Here is an 11247-nt window from a genome sequence, read left to right as displayed (position 1 = left end):
TTATTGGATAAAAAGCTATTTTTATAAATTCGTTATGAATTGGATGACTGTATTGAGGATAAAATTTCTAGAGGAGAAACAATACATGCTTACTACTTCAATTTGGAATGTTGTGGACTGACCAAATTCCGTGAACCTGCCCAAAGTTAGCTAGCGTTCCACGGTTCTCTGCCGCCCCAGGCTGGTGGTTCGTGTTTACGACTACGAAGGTAGCAGCTGTTGAATGAAATTTTGGTACCTGCGAATTTTAGTTGCTACGTGAATGCTCACATCACATCTTACTCTCGATCCGGACATAGACCTAAGGGATTGCTCAACAGGGCTAGTAAGTCAGGTGACGCGGTGGCCAGCGGCCGGAGAACAGCTCACCGCCTGTGTTTCTGTCTGATCGGAATCTGACTGCAGTTAAATGGTTACTGTCCCAGATAGCTATGTGTTGCTCTAGGACGTTTTCGTCAGCCATGTGTCACATGTAGAATGTTCATTACAAACTAATACAAAACGTCCTCTACCCGCTGGCTCCGAGTGAGGGCCCATAAGCCACGCTAGCTCTGTTACGTAATTAACATCTTCCCGAAGTGACACGGGGACCCAGAATGGGGCGACAGCGTGATGGCAGACTTTCCTGCCGTTGGGCCCGGTGTCCATTTTCCCTCCTTGTCCGTTGTTGCTTTGGCATTTCCAGAGCCCTGCCCCCCGGGCTTGCACTCACGAGATTTGGGATAATTGTAGGACTTCCGTTTCCGGGGGGACAAGACAAACCAGAAGAGGAGACTGGGTTTTGTTTCCTTTGTTTTCATGTAGTTGCAAGTGGGGCTCTTTCTCAGAGCGAAAACAAGCCGCCTTGTCTCGTGAAGTCTTACATGGTCTGACAGGGGACGCCCGCTGTCCTTGTGGCCAAACAGTAGTTCATGGTCAGGAAAGTCGCCCGTTCTTAAGGTTTGATGGCGGTAGCTGCCTGCAGACCACGCTGACACTGAGGGGACATTTTGAGCGAGGGCAGATTTTGTTCTGCAACTGACTTCTTCCCCCCAAATTTATTGATTAAAGTTAATCACGGAAGAGCATTTCCTAGATAACTTAGAAGACAGTTAGAAATACTTGGAAATTTCTCTTAAAAATATTTCAGGAGCTTTAGAAGAAAAACACAACTATTAACTCTTGGCAAGAGAATCACATTTGTAAGCAGCGATTACATTCCTTATTTATAAATGGTTTGTAATTTTTTCAGCAAGTCTGCCCCAGTTTAAAAGATGATTTTAACTTGACCTGAAGTCTGGTATTGTTGGACTTCTTGAAGCGAGGACCTGTGGAGGCCGGCCGGCTTCCTGCGGCCGCAGGTCCCTGGGCCTCCTAGCCGCCCTGCTCCTTGGGTGAGTGCAGATGTACTCCCGGTGCGGACCCCCAGCGTCACCGTCTCCCTCCCCGCCCAGGGACTCCCAGTGGTCACCATCTCCCTCCCCGTGCAGGGATTCACAGTGGTCACCCTATCTCTCCCTGCTCAGGGACTCCCAGCGGTCTCTGTCTCCCTCCCCGCCCAGGGACTCCCAGGGGTCACTGTCTCCCTCCCTGCCCAGGGATCCTGCAAGGGGCAGCCCGGCAGTCCAGGGCTCCCGTGCAGAGTCCCACCCCCCACTGGCCTGAGGCCTCCCGGCCCAGTGATGCCGCGCGCTCCCTCTGGCTGAGGCTGGGGTTCTCGGGCTCTCCGTTCTCACTGGGCTCCGAGCACTGGGATGAGCCGTTCAGAGAGAGGCATGGAGGGTGGCCTGAGATTCCGGCAGACTTCCTGGGACACCCAGGCGCCCATGCACGGCTGGGCATATGGCAGAGCCGATTGGGGTCAGAGAGCCGCCACCCAGCGCACTGTCTGTCCGTCTGCATTGTAGAAACCTCCATCCCCAGCCCTCCGGCATTCCAGAGCAGCTATGCAAAGGGGACGCTGTCGAACGTTCCTTTTTGGTGAGCGGATGCGATCCTGACCTTCCACTGGAAGGTGCCTTGGATGCGTTCTGAGGCCCAGAGGAAGCCGGCCGTCCCCTCTGTGCCACGGCTGAGCAGGGAGCCCGACAGGCTGGGCCGCTGCCCTCCCCGGGGGATCATTGCCCACTCCGCCCGCAGTGCCCCGACTGCCGCCAGCCCGGGGAGGATGCTGAGTGAGGGGGGCGGTCTGGAGGGCCTTCTCTGTGGGGCGAGCAGCCAGGGCTTGCCTTCTAGACACACTCGAGCACAGCCGGTCGGAGGGAGAAGGCCGTCTCTGGCCGGTCGTGACAGAAGTGACTCCACGGTCTGCCTTCGTTTTAGTTACATTTGGTCTATGAACTGACAATCTTTAAAATGTGAATACTGTAACAATATGTTTTCTTGGATTGTTGTCTTTCAAAGGGATTTTTGTGAAGCATTTGATTTATCAAAGCAAAAAAAATTAAAAATAGAAACACGCTTTATGGATGTTTTATTTTCTAAAACCTGATGTCACCACAAGCTGCTTTTCCATTTTAAGTGGAACGTGGACATCGTTGACGGGTTTTGCTGGTGACGTGGGGGTCATGGGGGTCGTGGGGGTCATGGTGAGCCCTGCACTTTGTTCAAGAATTAGGATGGGACGGCCCGGATGCACCGGTCCACCTGCGTTTTCAGGGGTCCTCCCTTAAGTTCTGTTCCGGGGGGAAAAAATTGCAAAGTTTTTTTTTTTTTTTTATTGTAGTTTATCAGAAACCTAATTATTTTGGTAGGAATGAGGAAGGATTCATCAGCAAGGGGCTGCCTTCCACGGGCGTGTCATGAGCGGCGCCCAGTGTCCTTTTGGACGCGTCGAAGAGCGACAGTAAAACAGCGTCAGAGAACGTTTTCTTTGTAGTCCGGTGTGCTCGAACTCCCCCCAGACCGTTCACACTTCGAGGCCAAAGCAAGCAGACTTGCGTGTTTTTAAAGAGTACACCTGAAACGGTAAGTCTCGCTGGCGATGAGAACCGGCTGCGAAGCGTAGTGTTTCGGGAAACGTCCTGTTTGATCGGATGGAAAATGGAGCGTCTGTGCCGGCCCTGCAGCTCCACGAGGTCGGAATTCTAACCAGGTGAGACCGCGGCCCAGTCTCTGACCCCCTCTAGGCTTCAGGTGCTTTGTTTGTAAAAGGAAGAAATTGGTGTATAAGGTTTATTCTAGCGCAGAAATAGTATTTATAACTAATCCAATGCTACCCATCTATCTAGAGAGAGAAGTAAATAAGTCGTGATCTAGAGAATCCTGAAAAGAAGAAATATGCTTGGACTGGTTTTCCCTTTTGTTACACCGTGCAGAGGTCAGAAGTAACGTCTACTACGTTTAGCCCCAGTGCTGTGCTCAGAGACGCTCTTTAACGAAATTCTTAACACAGAGGATTTTTGCCCTTTTGCAGTGAGACCCTCTTATCTTCACTAAGACCTAAGGTCTCGGTGCCATTTTTCAGCTAAAATTTGCAAAGCTGCAGAGCTGTGGCCTCTAAGCCCACGTGACAAGGAGACGAATGCTGGTCTTGGACGCAGGCTCAGGCTGGCTTGCCAGCCGTCCACTGTCCCCAGCACCCTGGCCCTGAACCAGGTCCGGCATCCTCCCGGCAGTGGCTCTTCCAGCCCTGGAAAGGGCTACTTTGTCTGGCTTAATTGAATAATTTAGTATTTTACGCACAAATAATATTTAGAAGGCATTATGTTGCACAGGTTTTTCCATTTCTTATGTCGTGACTTAACCCAAAACTTCAACCCGCAGAAGCCAGTTTGGTTTTACTGTAGACGAGGGAGTCCTTCCTTGCAGTGGTTTGACAAGGAACAGTTTAAGGAGGTCGAGGGCTTCAGTTGCTTAGGCTTTTTTTTTTTTTTTTTAGAAAACAGCTTACAGGAAAAAAGAGGTATATTTTAAAATTTGTTGCTTTCTGTTAACTCGGTTTTCTCTAGTAGTAACCCAGTAGTAACTCTAGTTACTACCCGGTAGTAGCGACTCACTGCTAGGAGTGACTAGTGAAGCCCATAAGCGCCTACACCGCGTGCTGGTGTCAGCCGAGGTCTGAAGCCCTGAGTTCGCTCAGAACAGGGTGGCGGGGCTGAGCGGAGGGGCCCAGAAAGGCGTGTTTCTAGGAGTGGAGGTGGCGTGTGCGGGGGACGTTGGGTTGGGCCTCCTGGAGGTGATCGCGGCTTCTAGCAGAGCCGGAGAAGGGGGGGAGGCAGACACCAGGGGTCCCGGAGAGGACCGCGGATCAGTAGGCGACTCTGAGGGAGCGTGTCTTTGTTACCTTGTGGAAGACCTTGTAAGACCCCAGACACGTCAAGATAGGCTGACCCAGAAGTGGACTTGGCCAGACCCGCAGGAAGCTTCTCTGTTCCGTGGAGGCTGCTGTGGACTAGGAGCGGGCAACAGGCTGAGCAGGGCGTGCTTCTGTCCCAGCGCCTACCACCCACGAGTACTTACTGGTTAGGGTTATGGGGGGTCCTGCAGATCCAGAGAACGAGACTGGCAGTGGCGAGAGAAGCCTGGAGGACAGGAGCCGGCAGTCAGGGCCGGATCGGGGCGGCCAGCAAGCCCATGGGGGAGCGTGGCCAGCCCTGCAGATGGCTGTGGCTCTCGAGCTGAGGTGGGGGCGCTGGTTCCGAGTTTGCCTGGAAGCGGGAGCCTGGAGCCTGGGGTCGGAGCATCACTGGGACCCCTGCAGTGGGGACCTCCTCCCGGGGCTCTAGGTGCCCCAGGGAGCGGAAGTGGGGGTGCTCTGGCCCCACGTGTCCCGGCCAGGGGACTGTCCACTTCCCATGCGGACCATAGCGCAGACACTCCCTGGAAGTCGGAGCCAAGGGGACAGGGCAGGGCCACATGGAGGGATGCACCTGTTGGGGGGGGCGGGTGCCTGAACCCGGTGACCGTAGCAAGCGCGTGTTCCCTGGTCTGCTTTGGAGGACTGCTTTCTCGACACGGTGGGGGGGTCTGTCTTTGTCGTGTGCCGCCTAGCTGCTGACGGGATGGATAGAGAGCCAGGTTGATCTGGGGGAATGGCAGAGACCCGATAGATGGCCCTCATGTCCCGGGGCAGGCGCACCCCTTCCGACAGGCCGCGAGCGTGTGTGCGTCTTTTGAACCGACGTACTGGGTTTAGGTTCCACTCTTGCTTTTACACCTTCAGAATCCTCCAGCCAGACCACTGTCCCGTGTTTCTGTCCTGCCGTCAGCTTTCAGCAGACCCTGCACCCGAGCCCCCGAGGTGGTCTCCCTTCTCCTGCCCCGCCCCTGCAGAAGACGCCGGTGAGGCTGGGAGGTGGTGGGCAGGTTCTGAGGCACCCGCGGTGCCGCCCACCCGTGCCTCTGACCACAAACCCAGCCTTACAGAGTGGGAGGAAGTGGGCCTCCTGGGATCAGGGCCGCATCCGGGGTCCAGAAGGTTCTCTGGGCCCCCCAGAAGCAGTGGTCTTTATGGGGCAGCATGGAATGGTTCCTCTCCTCGTGGATTAAGGCTCTTACATGAGGGACTGGCTAGGCTGGGGGCAGGGTCGTGCCTGCACACCTCTGAGAGGGTCTCTCCGGTCCTCTAGCCCGCTCCCCAAGCTGCCTCGCCAGCCCCCATGTGAGGGAGCGCTGCGCCCCGATGGCCGGCTGTCTTCTTCCCCCTTCCTGTGCTGGGCTAAAGGGGAGCCCATCAGCGTCCGCTCCTGTCCCAGAGGGCTTTGTCCCTCTTGGGAGGTCAGGCATCTGATGGCCTTGCCGCTGCAGCTCTGAGCTAGAGAAGAGTCAGGACCTGGTGGGTTACCCACTGTCCTTACTGCTCGGGCACACTCGCGTGGCTTCTCCATCGGAGGGGGAAGCGGAGCCGCCGCACGATCGGCGGGACTTCCGACGGGTTGGCACGTCCCTGCCAACAGCTCTGCCACAGCTCCCGGAGGTAAGTGAGACGGAGCGGAACACACCGGGGCCGGGCCCTGCCTGAGAGTGAGGGCGGGAGAGCGGGCGGGAGCTTGCCCACAGTGAGTGGGAGGGGGCATCACGAGCTCTCGGCACCGGAGGTCCACAAGTTAAAAATGGGTGGCAGGGGCGCCTGGGGGGCTCAGTGTTTTACAGCCTCTGCCTTAGGCTCGGGTCATGATCTCAGGGTCCTGGGATGAAGCCCCGCATCGGGCTCCCTGCTCAGCGGGGAGCCTGCTTCCATCTCACCCTCTGCCTGCCTCTCTGCCTGCTTGTGATCTCTGTCAGATAAATAAATACACTCTTTAAAAAAAAATAAAATAAAAGTACCTTAAAAAAAAATGGGTGTCAGGAGGGAGGAATGGGACTTGGAAGTCACTTTTACGTAGAACTTGAGAGGTGGTTTCATGGTCTTCCTGCGTGCCCTTGAGCTGCGACCCTGCTCCCCGTGGCAGTGCTTATGTCCTAGGCGCGGCAGCTCCTGTGGCCGCGGCAGCGCACCAGCCCCACGCGCTCTTCCAGGACCCTGTCCGTCAAGCAAACCCTGTCTCCGGAGGGTTAGGGACTGCCTGGCCATCTGGCACCTCCTGGCACTGGGCTGGAAAGGCTCTGACCTGCCCCGTGGTGCTTCCTTTGTGCCCTCCCCTCCCCCCATCCGCGTGTCTCCTGGTCCCCTCCTGGCTCCTCTCTGGCTCTTGACAGCTTCTCGGGGTCCACGCGCGGGCTTCACGGGTCCTTGCCTTTCTTTGAACTTGTGAACTGTGAGTGAACTTGTGAACCCGTTTAGAACAGACGCGACCTTTGACACGAGTCAGTGCCGCGAGAGCAGTCTGTCCGGCTTTGTTGTCACACGTCACAGAAGGTCCCAGCACTCTACACTTCAGTTCTGGGCAGCTGCCCACAGACACCCTGCCCCTGCGCCCCAGCGCCAGCCCGGCACAGTGCAGGCGGGCCCCTGCCTAGCCAGGCTGGGGCAGAGCCACCTCTGCGCAGGACCTGTCCCCGCCCCACGGCCTGCCTCCCCTGTGCCTCCCCCTGTGCCAGCAGCAGGCCCAGGATCCCTGGCTCTCCCCGCCCGGCTCCTGGTTGTTCTGGGCAAGCCTCAGGGGGAATGGCTGGGAAGCTCCCCCGGTCTCTGACGTCTGGGGTCTCTGCGGTAAGAGCGTCGCCCCGACACGGCCACCAAGACCGTTGGAAACCGTGGACTCGCCCCGTGCAGAGCATTTGCACACACGGCTCTGTGTGTGGGAATTGGCACGCGTGACTTCCAGACCAGCGAGCTGGCCCGAGTGACCGAAGTCAGCCCCTGGGAGGATGCCGCTCCGGCCAGGCCGTCCGGGAGCAAGGCAAGTGCTCCTGCAGGGGCCGGGCACACACCAGCATTGCCGGGGTGGGGGGCAGAGGGGCGCAGGGGGCAGCTCTGCCCCAGCCCCGAGTGTGCTCGCCTGCTCCTCCCAGTCCCTCGGAGCTGCCGGGACGCTGCAGGCTCACCCGCCCCAGGGCCCGTGTGCTGGCCGTGCGCGCGGCCGGGGTCCCTGACCTGCCATCCGCCAGGCGGCCCCACACGGCTCTCCAGTCTCCAGGGTCACCATTTGGTGGGATGTGGCCGCTTCGCGCCCCCGCCCCGCTCTCTTCCCGTTTCTTGTTTTCATCGTAGTAAAATACCCGGAACGTAAAATACAGCACCGGACTACGTTACAGGCGTCCAGCTCTGTGGCATCAAGTACATTCGTGCAGCCGTCCCCGCCATCCCTCTCCAGAACTTCCCATCTTCCCAAACGGAAGCTCTGTCCTCAAACACAGCCCCACACCCCTCCCGCAGCCCCTCGCCCCCCACCCCTCCCCGGTCTGTGTTTTGTGTTCACTGACCCTTCGAGATGTCTCTGCAAGCAGAATCCGACGGTGTCTGTCCTCGTGTGACTGGTTTAATTTCGCGGAGCACGATGTCGTTAGGTTCAACCTTGTAGCATGTGTCGGAACGTCCTCCCTGCCGAGGCCGAGTCCTCTTCTGCAGTGGGCACGGACGGCACATGTGTCTCGTGTCTTGTTTGGCTCCTCCCACCAGAAGGGAAGGTCTGGTGTCAGGTGTTTGTAATTCCGGGCTGGGACTGGTGTCTGGTGTCTAGGGACGCTCCGTGTCTGCGGATGCTCATGTGGGGCCCTCCCCAGAGGCTGTGCCGATGTCCCCAGCCGCCGGCAGAGGTCGTGCCCGGGAAGCGGGGCGCGACACCTGGCCACCGGCACCACCCACCGCGGGGACTTTCTGCTCCCGACTGTCGCTCATCTGGCAGATGGAGAACAGTCTTGCTTGTGGCCTGTGTCTCTGAGCACAGGAGAAGGCAGCTCGGCCAGCAGCCTCCCGAGGGGTGCAGTGGGACTGACGCTACCTGAAGCCCAGGTGACAACGCCCAGGAGGGGCTTTTCGGGGCCGGAGTCTTTCCAGCATTGGTCAGAGTGTCATGGAGGATGGGAGAAGGGACTGAGCCTGCGGCCATCCCTAGGTGGCCATGGAGGAAACGTCCCCACTTGGCGCTTCTTGGCAAGAGACAGTGGATCCTTCGGCAAGAAGGACACTGCTGGGAAGCCCAGACTCCAGTGGTCCCAGAGCCAGAGGACCGGGGTCAGGCCAGCCGCCAAGCCACTGCCGCTGGTCGCCCCGGGGAGTGGGGCAGACACCATGCCGCACCCCCACCATGGATGCAGCCGCGCTGCCCTCCACGCCCAGATCCTGCGGGGGGCGCCACGTTCTCCTTCCTGGCGGCATGGGGTGGCGTCTGATCACCCAAGCCCGTCCGGTGCCTGCATCCCGCTGCAAAGGATGTTGGGAGAGCGAGCGGCGCTTCTGCAGCCGGGAAGGTGGGCTGTGTCTCGCCGGGACGTGCCAGGAGGCGAGGAGGTCCACAGTGCAGAAAAGTGCTCACCTGTGGGCAGGGCCAGGAGCGATCCGAGTTCCCCGGCCGGACTTGGCGGGAGGAGGGGGTCTGCCAGCCACGTGGGACGCTCACGTGGAGCCCCGGAGCTCCGCTGGCGCCCCTGGGACACTAGTGTCCTGAGCCAGCTGTCACCTGTGCAGGTTCCCTTATAAAGGGAAAGAGCAGGGTGTGCCCCCCCCACCGCCTGTTTGATCTTTCTTGTTCCTTAGGACTGACACCCCCACCACTGCCCTTTTAAGCTGAGCCTACGGCCCCCTGACGAACGACCCCAAAGTCCAGCTTCCCTCGCAGGCAGGGGTGGCCGCGCCCCAGAGTTCAGCCCCGCGGGCAGGGCAGCCTCCTGTGCGCACCACGGTCAGCCATGTGCAGAGCGGCGTGGGGACCTCCCGCTTAGGGACCAGGTGTTCCTGAGCAGGGAGCTGCTTATCACTGTGTGTCAGGTGGCACCTGCTGCTCTGGGCCAGGGGACGCGGGCACAGGAGGGCAGTGCGCCAGCAACAGAGGCCTTGTCGTGCAAGGCCTGCGGCTCCAGAGAAGCAGTATCTGAGGGTGACGGCGGGGGACAGCCTGGGACAGGCTGGAAGGGGGCTCCTGAGCCCTGGCTGGGAAGCTCCTGACTTTCTCCGAGCACAACCTCACGTGGCCCCAGGTACCGTCCCCTGGGTCCCCAGCCCTTCAGGGGAGGAACGAGGGCCAGGCCGCAGGGCAGGGGGCTGCCAGCTTCCGCAGCCAGGGTGGGCAGCCCGGGCAGGCGGGCTTCTGACAAGACTGAAGGCCCACTGAGGAGGTGTATTCCCACCAGCCCTGGGGTGCAGACCCCGAGGCCAGGCCCCAGCTGGGGTGCCCAGGGGAGCAGAGGTTCAGAGCTCCACAGAGAGCTCACTGTCCTACAGTCTAGCCCGTGGTCCCCAGGGAGCAGGCTGTGACGGTGCTGGACTGTCCAGTACGGGCATTGTTTGGGAAAGTGACCCGCTGACCCATTGGGAGTCTTGTGACAGAAAAGGGGCCACCAGACAGGACTGTCCTCTCCATCTGGTCCCTGGTTCACAGAAGCCTAATACAATGACTACCGAGTTTCAGAAACGTAACCAAGATACTTTCCTTTCTGTCTAGAAACTAATCTTTACTGGCTTCGTGTGTAAAAAGGTTTTTTGTTTTTTTTTTAAATCACTGTTCTGCTCCGATCCAGGCCGAGTTCCAGGCGGCTTACCACGAACAGGAGCAAGTCCCAGACCCACCCCAGCCTGGATATAGACTCCCAAGTGCCAGGCTGCCCTCGAGACACAGCGGCTCAGTCCCCCGGCCGCAGCCCGTGCCTCTCGCCCGTGTGGCTCCAAACCCTCGTTCGCCCTACTCCTTGTTATCTAGTGACATCCTTCTGCAGGGGTGCGGACCCCCTTGCCCCCGGGCCCCTCCCACCAGCGCAGAACCCCTTCCTATGGTTTATGGTAACGTTTGTGTGGATCTCCACTCAGTGTTTCTGGGTTTTAGGAAGCAGCCCTTACTCCCAGCCCAGCTGTGTTCGGCACCGTGCCTGCCTCCCTCGGACAGCAAACCCGCGAACACCACGGGCTCGGACCGCGAGGATCGCCTGTCCATGGATTCTTCTCCGTAGTCGAGTCTGTACGTGTATTTTTTAAATAACCTACAGCTTCGTTTAGTGTAAAAATACAGCAGAAATGGAACAGATCACGTGTTAACGGTGTATGTCACCAGCAAGCCTTCTGGTCAGTGGTAGGCTGTGAGGGGTTACATTTCTTTTTCAAGATTCTGTTTGAGCGTGAGAGAGCGAGCGAGAGAGAAGACGAGCAGGGGAGGCAGAGGGAAGCAGGCTCCCCGCTGAGCAGGGAGCCCGATGCGGGGCTCGATCCCAGGACCCTGAGATCATTACCTGAGCCAAAGGCAGACTCTCAACCTACGGAGACTCCCAGGCGCCCCAGCAGTTAAGCCTCTGAGGAACAGAAATTACAGATTCTTTACTGCAGGGCAGGAAGGCTGGCACCCCCAAGCCTGGGCTGGGGTCTTCATTCAGATTGCCTTTTTGTCGTGTTTCCTAGGGACGAAAGCAACCCCTACTTTCTACCAGCCTCGTGACTGGATGTTTGCAGGCCTCTGATGTTCCCTCCCCTCCGAGCGCCCCCTGGAGCCGTCTGTCCTGCTACAGCCCATGGCCGACTAGCCCTGTCAAGGACCTGCCCCCCCAACCATTCGGGGTGACCTGGAGCTTGCTGGGGGGAGCACCTCTCCCAGTGCCTGGGTGGAAAGGTCTGCATCCCCACCTGGCTGTTAAGGGAGGGCCTGGCCTGTATTACTCCCCGTTCCAGATGTTTTTAGGCTCTGCTCCCTTGTCTCCCAGCCTCCGCAAGCTAGAGATCAAGTCAGACGCTTTCCTCCTCCC

The sequence above is a fragment of the Lontra canadensis genome, unplaced genomic scaffold (genome assembly GCF_010015895.1).
Source record: "Lontra canadensis isolate GAN:19392208 unplaced genomic scaffold, GSC_riverotter_1.0 scaffold29, whole genome shotgun sequence".
NCBI classification, from domain to species: Eukaryota; Metazoa; Chordata; class Mammalia; order Carnivora; family Mustelidae; genus Lontra; species Lontra canadensis.
This window is presented reverse-complemented; position numbering follows the sequence as displayed.